Below are 12,146 nucleotides of genomic sequence, written 5' to 3'. Positions count from 1 at the left end.
TTGTCTCCAGCTCCACCTTAAGTGCTGCTCCCCCCGCCTCCATCCTTGCAATATTTCTCCATTAGAGAGGAATAATCTTGAAAGCTGGGGTGGGGGTGGAAGGGTGGGCTGCTGTCTGGAGACCCAGCCCTTAACTCTGTAAGAACCCACACCCTTACTCCCTCTCCTAAGCTCCTTGATGGCCTAGGTCTATCACACTCTCTGAACCTTAACATCATCTCTTCAGCAGTGACCATCTCCAGCTAGGGATCTTCCGTCCAATGTCAAGAGAGAAACTGAGTGATTGTGACTTACTCATGGAGAGCCTAGGCTCCATCCTAGGTCCCTGGACTCCTTAACACCAGGAGGGGTCTAGGTCTGCCAGACCATGCATGTATGGCTGAGGGGAGCTCCCAGGCCCCACCCAGGAGCACAGCATTCTCCATGTGCTTGCGGGAAGCCCGGGACCTAGGGGCTGGGGCCACTGGGGTTTGGGGTCTCGGTTCTAGTTGCAGGAGCCTAGCTAAGATCCCACCCTGTCTGGGGTTTCTACCTCACAGGACCCCAGGACTGTGGGGAAGGGGCAGTGTGAAGACATTGGTTCTCGCGGCTTGGAGAGGGCAGAGTGAGAGGGCTTAGCCTCTGGTAGCTGGCATTCCCTGGCCTTCTCTGCCCCTAGTTCCCGCTTTGGGTGCTGAGGAGGGACTAACAACAAGGAAGCAGTAGATCCGGTCAGTCTACCCACTACCCCAAAAATTACTCATCCGACAATGCTCATCCTAAGGCCGGTCGCACCCAGAACCGCAGGGAGGCGGGTGAAGCTATAGCTTTGACTCCTTCCTTTCATGTATAGATCTCAGCAAAAAGGAAGGTCTGGTCAGGACAGAAGATGGGCGATGCCCAGGATCAGTGTTGCCGCGGAAACGAGAGCCCCGCCCCTTTGGTCTCACTGGTACAGCGCACAGAAGGGGAGGGGCATCGGGAGGGCTGGGGCACCGCCCCGGGAGGGCGGGGCGCTGCCCCGGAGAGGCTCGGAACGTTTGTGCGAACGGACCGCGTTGCCACCCGGCCGCTCCAGCGCCACGGCCGGACCGCCCACCAGCCCGGCGCCGGAAGTGAGCTGTTCGGGGGGGCCGCCGGTAGCTGCCACGTCCGAGAGCAGGAGCTGCTGTGTTCGCAGCCATGGTGAGTGTGGGGACCGGGGACGCGGCCCTCTCCCGGGTTCCTTGACCCTGCCAAGGTTCAAGCCCCGGGCTGGGGCCGTTCAGGTTCCCTCCGCCGATTTGGGTTTTGCGGGGTTCTGGCCTTGCCCCTCGGAACCTTTCGGAATGGGAGGCCGGAGGGAGGAACCTCTTGGAACACTGCGGGCCATGCCGCTCCCGCATCTCTCGCTCCTTTTCTTCCTCTTCCCCCAACAATTGAAAACAAAACCCAGAACATCGTACGAGCTAGTGTATCCCGAGCCCTTAGTAAGTTCTAGACGTTGTTCATAATCTCAGCCTGCTAACAGCCCCGCAAAACAGGTGCTTCTGTTATCGACACTTTACAAATGAGGAAGCTTGAGCTTCGGAGAGGTGAAGTCTCTTACACTACTAGTTAAGTGGCAGAGCTGAGATTCGAACCCACGTAACCACTCCCTTCTTCCACCTACCACCTCTCCCACCGGAGATCTATGTGGGCATAGATGTAGGGCTCCGAAGTTAATGGGCAGTTCTAGACACTGATGTAAGGATGAGCTAAAATTACTCTCTGAAGGTAGGGACTCGGGTTTTAAATCTCTGCGGTATGCAGTGTACAGTCATTCCACATTTACTCGTTGAGTGAATGCCTGAATGGTAACGAATGAATAAAAGTGCGTCGCTGGAGCCTGGCACAGAGCCCCCACTCTGAACCCCCCCCAGGTTCAGGTATCCAGTGCGCTCAGGAAAATGGGTGTGCCTGGGGTTCTGAGGGAACTTGGGTGAACCAGAAGTCAGGACACTGGGTTTAGTTCTTCTATAAAAGAACCCATGAGTGACGTAGAACAGAAATTTTCAGAGACAATCTATAGAAACAAAGACTTCAGAGGCAACATGATAGCAATAAAAACTTATCTTTCAATAATCACTCTCAACGTGAACAGCCTAAATGCTCCCATTAAACGGCATAGTGTTACAGACTTGATAAAAAGACAGGACCTGTCCATATGCTGTCTATAAATACAAGAATCTAAAGATACTTCCAGACTGTTAGCGAAGGAATGGGGAACCATCTTTCATGCCAATGGGCCTCAAAAGAAAGCTGGGGTAGTGATTCTCATACCAGATAAATTAGATTTTAAGCTAAAGACCATAGTCAGATACAGAAGGACACTATATCATTCTTAAAGGGTCTAACCACCAAGAATTACAAATTTACAATTATAAATATTTATGCCCCCAACATGGGAGCAGCCAACTACATAAGCAAACTGTTAATCAAAATAAAGAGTCATATTGATATGAATACATTAATTGTAGGGGATCTTAACACACCACTCTCAACAATTAACAGATCATCTAAGCAGAAAATCAATAAAGAAACAAGAGCTTTGAATGACACATTGAACCTAATGGACCTCATAGATATATACAGAACATTCCACCCTAAAACAGAATACTCATTTTTCTCGAGTGCACATGGAACTTTCTCCAGAACAGACCACATACTGGGTCACAAATCAGGGCTCAACCCACACCAAAAGACTGAGATTATTCCCTGCAAGTTCTCAGATCACAACGCTTTGAAACTGGAATTCAAGCACAAGAAAAAGTTTGGAAGGAATTCAAACACTTGGAAGCTAAAGACCACCCTGTTTAATAATATTTGGATTAACCAGGAAATCAAAGAAGAACTTAAACAATTCATGAAAACCAATGAGAATGAAGACACTTCGGTCCAAAACCTATCGGATACGGCAAAGGTGGTCCTAAGGGGAGAATACATAGCCATCCATGCCTCACTCAAAAAAACTGAAAAATCCCACATACACCAGCTCTCTTTACACCAAAGAACTGGAAGATCAACAACAAATTAAGCCAACCCCATGAACAAGAAGGGAAATAATTTAGAGCAGAGATCAATGAGTTAGAAACTAAAGATACAGTAGAACACACCAATGAAACTAGAAGCTGGTTCTTTGAAAGAATCAGTAAGATCAATAAACCACTGGCTAAACTAATTCGAAAGAAAAGAGAGAGGACCCAAATTAATAAAATTATGAATGAAAGGGGAGAGATCACAACACCAAGGAAATAGAAACAATTATCAGAAATTATCATCAACAGTTATATGCCAGTAAGTTAAGGAACCTAGAAGAAATGGCTGCATTCCTGGAAACCTATAAACTTCCCAGACTGAAACAGGAAGAAGCTGACAACCTGAATAGACCAATATCTAGTAACAAGATCGAAGCAGTGATCAAAAACCTCCAAAAAAAAAAAAAAAAAAAAGAGAGAGAGAGTCTAGGATCTGAAGGATTCCCTGGAGAATTCCACCAAACATTCAAAGAAGAAATAACACCTATTTTCCTGAAGCTGTTTCAAAAATTAGAAACAGAAGGAGAACTTCCAGGCTCTTTCTATGAAGGCAGCATTGCCTCGATCCCCAAACCAGGCAAAGATCCCATCAAAAAGGAGAATTTCAGACCAATATCCTTGATGAATATGGATGCCAAGATTCTCAACAAGAACTTAGTTAATAGGATCCAAAATACATTAAAAAGATTATCCACCTTACCAGGTGGGATTTATCCCTGGGATGCAAGGGTGGTTCAACATTTGAAAATCAATCAATGTGACAGAACAGATCAGTAAGAGAAGAACCACACGGGGTCCTCTCAATTGATGCAGAAACAGCTTTTGACAAAATACAGCATCTGTTCCTCATTAAAACTCTTCAAAGTATAGGGATATAGGGAACATTCCTCAACTTCATAAAATCTATCTATGAAAAACCCAAAGTGAATATCATTCTCAATGGGGAAAAACTGACAGCGTTCCCATTGAGATCAGGAACATGATAATGATGCCCACTCCTGCCACTGTTGCTCAACATAGTATTAGAAGTCCTAGCAACAGCAATCAGACAACAAAAAGAAATAAAAGGTATTCAAATTGGCAAAGAAGTCAAACTCTTTAATCATAGATGAAATGATACTTTATATGGAAAACCCAAAAGACTCTACCTCCAAACTACTAGAACTCATACAGCAATTCAGTAACGTGGCAGGATGCAAAATCAATGCACAGAAGTTAGTTGCTTTCTTATACACTAACAATGAAAATATAGAAAGGGAAATTAGAGAATCGATTCCATTTACTATAGCACCAAGAACCATAAAATACTGCGGAATAAACCTAACCAAAGAGGTAAAGGATATGTACTCGAGGAACTACAGAACACTCATTAAAGAAATTGAAGACACAGAAAGATGGAAAAGCAATCCAGACTCATGGATTGGAAGAATAAACATTGTTAAAATGTCTATACTGCCCAGAGCAATCTATACTTTCAATGCCATCCTGATCAAAATTCCACTGACATTTTTCAAAGTGGTAGAACAAATAATCCTAAAATTGGTATGGAACCAGAAAAGACCCCAAATCGCTCAGGAAATGTTGAAAAAGAAAAAGCTGGGGGCATCACATTGTCTGATTTCAAGCTTTACTACAAAGCTGTGATCACCAAGACAGCATGGTACTGGCACAAAAGCAGACACATAGACCAATGGAACAGAGTAGAGAGTCCAGATATGGACCCTCAACTCTAAGGTCAAATAATCTTTGACAAAGCAGGAAAAAATATCCAGTGGAAAAAAGACAAGTCTCTTCAATAAATGGTGCTGGGAAAATTGGACCACTGAAACTTGACCATTCTCTTACACCATACAAGATAAACTCAAAATGGTTTAAAAACCTCAATGTGAGGCAGGAATCTATCAAAATCCTAGAGGACAACACAGGCAGTAACTTCTTAGACATTGGCCACTGCAACTTCTTTCAAGATATGTCTCCAAAGGCAAGGAAACAAAAGCGAAAATGAACTTTTGGGACTTCATCAAGATAAAAAGCATCTGCACAACAAAAGAAACAATCAAAACAAAGAGGCAACCCACAGAATGGGAGAAGATATTTGCAAATGACACTACAGACAAAGGGCTGATACCCAAGATCTATAAAGAACTCCTAAAACTCAACACCCAAAAAACAGATAATCACATCAAAAAATAGGAAAAAGACATGAACAGACACTTCTCCAAAAAAGACATACAAATGGCTGACAGACACATGAAAAAATATTCATCATCATTAGCCATCAGGGAGATTCAAATCAAAATTTGAATGGAGATACCACCTTACACCAGTTAGAATGGCAAAAATTAACAGGACAGGAACAACAAGTGTTGGAGAGGATGTGGAGAAAGGGGAACCCTCTTACACTGTGATACAAGTTGGTACAGCCACTTTGGAAAACAGTATGGAGATTCCTCAAAAAATTAAAAATAGAGCTACCCTATGACCCTGCAATTGTGCTACTGGGTATTTACCCAAAGATACAGATGTAGTGAAAAGAAGGGTCATATGTACCCCAATGTTCATAGCAGCAATGGCCACAATCACCAAACTGTGGAAAAGAGCCAAGATGTCCTTCAACAGATGAATGGACAAAGAATACACGGTCCATACATGCAATGGAATATTAAGCAGCCATCAGAAAGGATGAATACCCAACTTCTGTATCAACATGGATGGGACTGGAGGAGATTATGCTGAGTGAAATAAGTCAAGCAGAGAGAGTCAATTATCATATGGTTTCACTTACTAGTGGAGCGTAAGGAATAACATGGAGGACATTAGGAGAAGGAAAGGAAAAGTGAATTGGGGTAAAGCAGAGGGTGAGACAAAGCATGAGAGACTGGACTCTGAGAAACAAATTGAGGGTTTTGGAGGGGAGGGGGTTGGGTGATGGGTGAGGGGATGGGTGAGGCTGGTGGTGGGTATTAAGGAGGGCACATATTGCATGGAGCACTAGGTGTGGTGCATAAACAATCTTGGAACACTTAAAAAAATAAAATTAAGTTAAAAAAAAAAAAAAGGAATACTTACAATCATGTCCTCATGGGAGGTGTCCACAGTGTTAATTACTGACACCTAGAACCAAAGATACGGTTGGTGAATGAACAGATGGCAGTTAGAATGCAATCATCTTATTAAAACTATCGTTCATTATCAAGGTTCTTGACTGCATTTGTTTGTTCACTCATTAAACATTTACTTTAAGTACCTTCTTTTTGCTAAGCACCATGCCAGAGACTAGAGATATAGATACAAATAAGTGTTCTTGCCCCCCCCCCGAAAATCTTGTACATAAGTAACTCTACCATGGAAAGGTAAGTACTTTAACAGCAGTTTACATGTACTATAGCCACCTGAGGAGCTGATGGTGGTAGACATGAACTGGGGCTTAGATGAGGAGGAATTTGCCAAGCGGCACAGGGGGAAAAAATTACAGTCCAAGCAGAGGGAGTAACATGAGCAAAGAGGGGAGAATGGCAACCAGTCTTCACCACTCTGAGGGTGAAGAGGGACACTGGGGGATCTATGGCTATTGTTCCCTTCCTGGATCACAGAGCTTCTGATCTCACAGGCAGTTTGGGGCATATGAGAGTTAATACCCAACACATGGAGAAATGATTCAAGGTAGACTGCTCTCTGGTCCACCACCTATGACAGATCCTAGGCTGTCATCTACTGGGATCCAGGATTGAGCAGCTCATGGGGCTGGAACACAGATGTCATGGTCATCACTCTCCCACTCATTCTCTGAGGTCCAGCTCAAATTATGCCCCCCTTCTTGAAGATTCCCAGATTCCCCAACCAGCTGGACTCCTCTGAATATCTGAAGCACTGAACGTCTACAACACTTTATACCCTTTGTTCTCACAACCAGAAGGTGAGCTCCTTGGACCGAGGGTCTGTATCATCCACAGTATTGAAACTTTTCAAATCACCCTACACAGTGTTTTGCAACCAAAAGGAACCCAGTGACGGCTTCCTGAATGAATAAGTAAATGAATAAAAGTAGTTTTACTTTGCTTCCAGGGATAGAAAAAGGTTGAAAGGGAGGTTTCAGTTTGGAACTGGTATTTTTTATCACTTTCCCCATTTCATCTTTTTCCAGCACAAGCCCTGCAGGTATAAAGTCTGACTTGACTTTTCAGAAAGGTGGACACTGGAGGTGGACAGGTGCAAAGCAGTTCAAAGGTATTTACCAAGTAAGCACATTAAATTCAAGACTCCCTAATAAGCGGGCCTTCAACATCTGCAGAGGCAAGTAAGAAAGAGAAGCGTCTCCTACTCTTGCCAAGCTGTCTGGGTTACAAAGTGCTTTCACATGTGCACTGGGAAGGGCAAAGGGCAGAATTAATTGGAGCAGTCTGATAACTAGGGAACCGAAGGAGTCCAGAAAGGAGGGAGCACTTGAAATCACAGAGGTGGTTACAGGCGGAGCTGGAAAAAGAGCCCCCACCTGTTAATTCCCAGCTCACAAAGCTTTCCACTCAAATAGGCTGCCTATCTGGAACATAAAGTAGCTGTTACACTGAATTCCCTAAATCAAAGGCTGAGGGCTAAGGACAGTAAGAAGAGAAGTTTCCTAGTAGTTTCATGAGGTCACCAAAGGGCCTTAAGCTTAACAAGCATGTATTTTTAGCCACTCTCACCCACCAGCCAGGATGGTGAACATAATTCTGAACAAGAGTGTGTTTTTTAATTATTTTTAAAGCTCCTTTCTAAAAAAATCCTCCCTCCTAAGCACCTTAGGTGGTCTGGTCCTTGTTAAGTAGTAAGAGGCAGCCCTTAAAACAATTCAGCTCCACAGAATTCGTTGAAGAGTTAAAATTTCATTTAGGGAGAGAGCTGAGTATCAGAGCACAAGGGATTCTACTCAGCAGCTGAAGAATCAGGGGCCTCAAAAGATTAGTAATCTCAAACCCTGTAGGGCAAGAACTAAACCCAGTGTCCCTCAGAACCCCAGGCACACCCATTTTCCTGAGCGCACTGGATACCTGAACCCCCCCACTCTGTGCCAGGCTCCAGCGACGCACTTTTATTCATTCGTTACCATTCAGGCATTCACTCAACGAGTAAATGTGGAATGACTGTACACTGCATACCGCAGAGATTTAAAACCCGAGTCCCTACCTTCAGAGAGTAATTTTAGCTCATCCTTACATCAGTGTCTAGAACTGCCCATTAACTTCGGAGCCCTACATCTATGCCCACATAGATCTCCGGTGGGAGAGGTGGTAGGTGGAAGAAGGGAGTGGTTACGTGGGTTCGAATCTCAGCTCTGCCACTTAACTAGTAGTGTAAGAGACTTCACCTCTCCGAAGCTCAAGCTTCCTCATTTGTAAAGTGTCGATAACAGAAGCACCTGTTTTGCGGGGCTGTTAGCAGGCTGAGATTATGAACAACGTCTAGAACTTACTAAGGGCTCGGGATACACTAGCTCGTACGATGTTCTGGGTTTTGTTTTCAATTGTTGGGGGAAGAGGAAGAAAAGGAGCGAGAGACGCGGTAGCGGCGTGGCCCGCAGAGTTCCAAGAGGTTCCTCCCTCTGGCCTCCCATTCCGAAAGGTTCCGAGGGGCAAGGCCAGAACCCCGCAAAACCCAAATCGGCGGAGGGAACCTGAATGGCCCCAGCCCGGGGCTTGAACCTTGGCACGGTCAGTATTTCTTGTAGTCCCACCTTGGTGGTCGCATAATCTTTTAACCTTGCCAGTCTTGGAAGCTCTCTCTCTCTCCATCCATTCTGAATTTCAGCCTTGCTGGATAAAGTATTCTTGGCTGCATGTTCTTCTCATTTAGTGCCCTGAATATGTCTTGCCAACCCTTTCTGTCTTGCCAGGTTTCGGTGGACAGGTCTGACGTTATTCTGATGGTCCTTCCTCTGTACTAAGGAATCTCTTCCCCCTAGCTGCCCTTAAAACATCCTCTCTGAACTTATATCTCATGAATTTTACAATTATGTCTCTTTCTAGACTCGTTGATCTTGGAGGGTGTCCTCTTTGCCTCTAGGACACGAAGACTTATTCCATTCCCCAGGTTGGGGAAATTTTCATCTAATATTTGTTCAGCTATATCTTCTAGTCTTCTTTCTCCTCCCCCTCAGGGATCCCAATAATTCTGATATTGGAACGTTTTTTGACGTCCTTTACTTCCCTAATTCTGTTTTCATGTTATCTAAGCTGTTTGTTCCAGACCTCCTCCTAATCTTTCTTTTCTATCAGATAGTATTCTAGATCGCTAATTTGAAATTCTGGATCTTCTGCCTCATTTACCCTAGCTGTTAGAGTATTTAGATTAGATTGGATCTCATGATAGCATTTTTAAGTTCTGCCAGATCAGATCTCATTTCTGCCCTTAGAGATTCTATGTTACCAGTAATGGTCTTCTCCAACCTAGCCATTGGCTGGATAATTGTTACCCTGAATTCCATTTCTGACATATTATTTATGTCGATATCCAATAGTTCTGTGGCAGAGGGCACAGTCTCTGAATTTTTCCTCTCTTGGGTGTTCCTTCTCCTAGTCATTTTGGAGAGAGGTCGTTGAGGGATGTATAGCTGAATATATCCACTATGATCCAGTCAAGATGCACCTCTCCACTGATGATCTTCTGCCACCATAGAGCTCCAGAAGTGTATAATCTTACATCTCAGGCTGATCTCATGGGTGTTCAGTGTGTTCTGGTAGATATTTAGCTCAATTCAGGGGACCAGTTGAAACAGGACCTTGTACTTTTCTGCCATCTTGCCTCTCCTCCCACTTGTAAGTATTCCTTTAGCCTTCCCTTACATACTATAGATGTGGGCATTTCAGTGCAGGGCGAGCATTTCTGTTGATCATTCCTGAATCCAGTGTGGCTTTGCACCCTTGAGTCAGGCTGTAGCCTCGGCATATGGTCAGTCTCCCAGCAGTGCCTGCCATGTTGGCAGGGCTATGGCATTCTGGTCACTCTCTGGTGGGAGGAACCTAGGAATGGTTTATAGCTCAAGGCCCTCAGTCTTCAGGCCAACAAAGTAACCTGCTCTGGGATGGAGGCTAAGCTGGTGTGAAAGTTTGACAATAGTCTTTCCACCTGCCTTCCCCGTGCTGCCACTGCTTAACCCCTTCGGAAGGGGGGTTGAAGGAAGAAAGAATGGGAAAATGACTCAGTACAAGGCCAGAGAGCAAGCACAGTGAAAGCCCAAAACAGAGCCAGATAGGACCACCACAGATAGTGGGCCAGGCAAAGCCCTTTGAACCAGAAGTCATTAACTCAGGGTGTTTCCTGAGAGACAAACACGGGGCAGTATCAGAGGACAGAGCTGTGGGAGAAGGTCCACAGGTTAAAGTCTCCAGCAACAAAGATGCAAACTGTGCTTCATGCAGGGCCAGGCAATCCAGGCAGACTTTGAGCAAGTCTCTCTGGTCAGTCAGCTTACAGTATTTCATCTCAGGGCTCCTGCCTACTAGCGGATGCTTTTCATCTTCTGATAGGTTGCCTGGTCTCACAGTTGTATATGTTTCCTGAATGCAGTCATTTAACCACATCTTCTTGGAGACAGTGTGGTACCTTGGGTATGAAAATCCAATCTGAGACTCCCTAGCCCATTTCTTTCTTTTCTTTTCTTTTTTTTTTTTTTTTTAAGATTTTATTTATTTATTTGACAGAGCGAGAGATCACAAGTAGGCAGACAGGCAGGCAGAGAGAGAGGAGGAAGCAGGCTCCCTTCTGAGCAGAAAGCCTGATGCGGGACTCGATCCCAGGACCCTGAGATCATGACCTGAGCCGAAGGCAGTGGCTTAACCCACTGAGCCACCCAGGCACCCTCCCTAGCCCATTTCTTAACTCTTCTGAGCTAGCCTTGATTTCCTCACAGCTAAAATGGGAAAAATAACGTATATGCTACCTACTTGTGTAGTTTGGGTTTGAGAAACAGGTGAGGCAAAATAGCAATGGCTGGTGTCTGCATGTTCACTGTCAGACCCCATGCCCTACCCTTTTCATTCAGTGTCTCATTGGACCTTCATAGCAACCCCTAAAGCATATGCCACCATTGGCTATCGTGATAGCCATAGTGGTAGCCATAATGATGCCACCATTAGCCCCATTTAAAGAGAAGGAAACTGAGGTTCAAGGAAATCAATGTAATTTTTTTCTGAATAACAGGTAAGGTCAGGAGATGTATTTAAATCTTTAAAGGACTATCCCCTTCTTCCTCCCGAAGTGTGTGATAGCACTCTGCAGAAGTACCTGAGAAGTCTAAACACTTGCAATGCCTGTCTTCCAAAAAGCCAAGACCTAGAGTAGTGGAGGGGGTTGGCTTCTGAGGAAGAATCAGAATGTTTTTCTCAGGGAGGTGAGGAAGGAATGTTGAAGCAAACAGAATAACCACTTCTGTTGAAAGGATATTAATTGTTCCTGAATACAGTAAGAGTGACGGCTAATAGTTCCTAAAAGCCCTAGCGTGAGACAGCTGAAGAAGGTGCTCTCTGTTGGAAGAGGCAGCAAACAGGAAGGGCCAGGATGTTCAGTGGGACAGCAGGCATTGCAGCTCAGAGGAAAAAGACGAGAGCTATAGGCAGGGACCAGCCCTAGGATTGCATGGCCAGTCAGAATCGAGAAGGTTGGTTCATCAGTGGTGGAACTATTGACATTTAAGGCATGGGTGGAGAGTCTGGGGTTCTAGGCATACTACTAGGAAAAAGGTCTAGTAAAAATCCAGGAACAAAGGTCCACAAAGGATCTAGGGCCATAATGGGGGAAGGAGCCCTAATGTCTGAATAGAACCTTGTGTCTAGGCCAGATGTGCATTATGGAGGATCTCACTAGGGCCCTACAGGTACTCAGAGGCTACTCCTTTGTGTCACCATCAGCCCTGGGTTCTAGGGCTGAGCTGAAACTCTAGGCATCTTCCACAGTAGCCTACAGAGCATCAGAACATGGTGGGGCCTGAGGATGGAAGAAGAAAAGGGAGGCTAGCTAGCCACTGTTTTGTCTCCCAATGTTTTGTCTTCCAATCCTACAGAATAGGATTGGAAACGGCTTCCCCTCTCTATGTAGAGGGTCTGAAAGCAGCTGGGATTGGGGGGGGGGGGTTGT

This window comes from Lontra canadensis, unplaced genomic scaffold (genome assembly GCF_010015895.1).
Source record: "Lontra canadensis isolate GAN:19392208 unplaced genomic scaffold, GSC_riverotter_1.0 scaffold124, whole genome shotgun sequence".
Taxonomy (NCBI): domain Eukaryota; kingdom Metazoa; phylum Chordata; class Mammalia; order Carnivora; family Mustelidae; genus Lontra; species Lontra canadensis.
The sequence above is the reverse complement of the archived record's forward strand: the minus strand, read 5'-3'. Positions refer to the sequence as shown.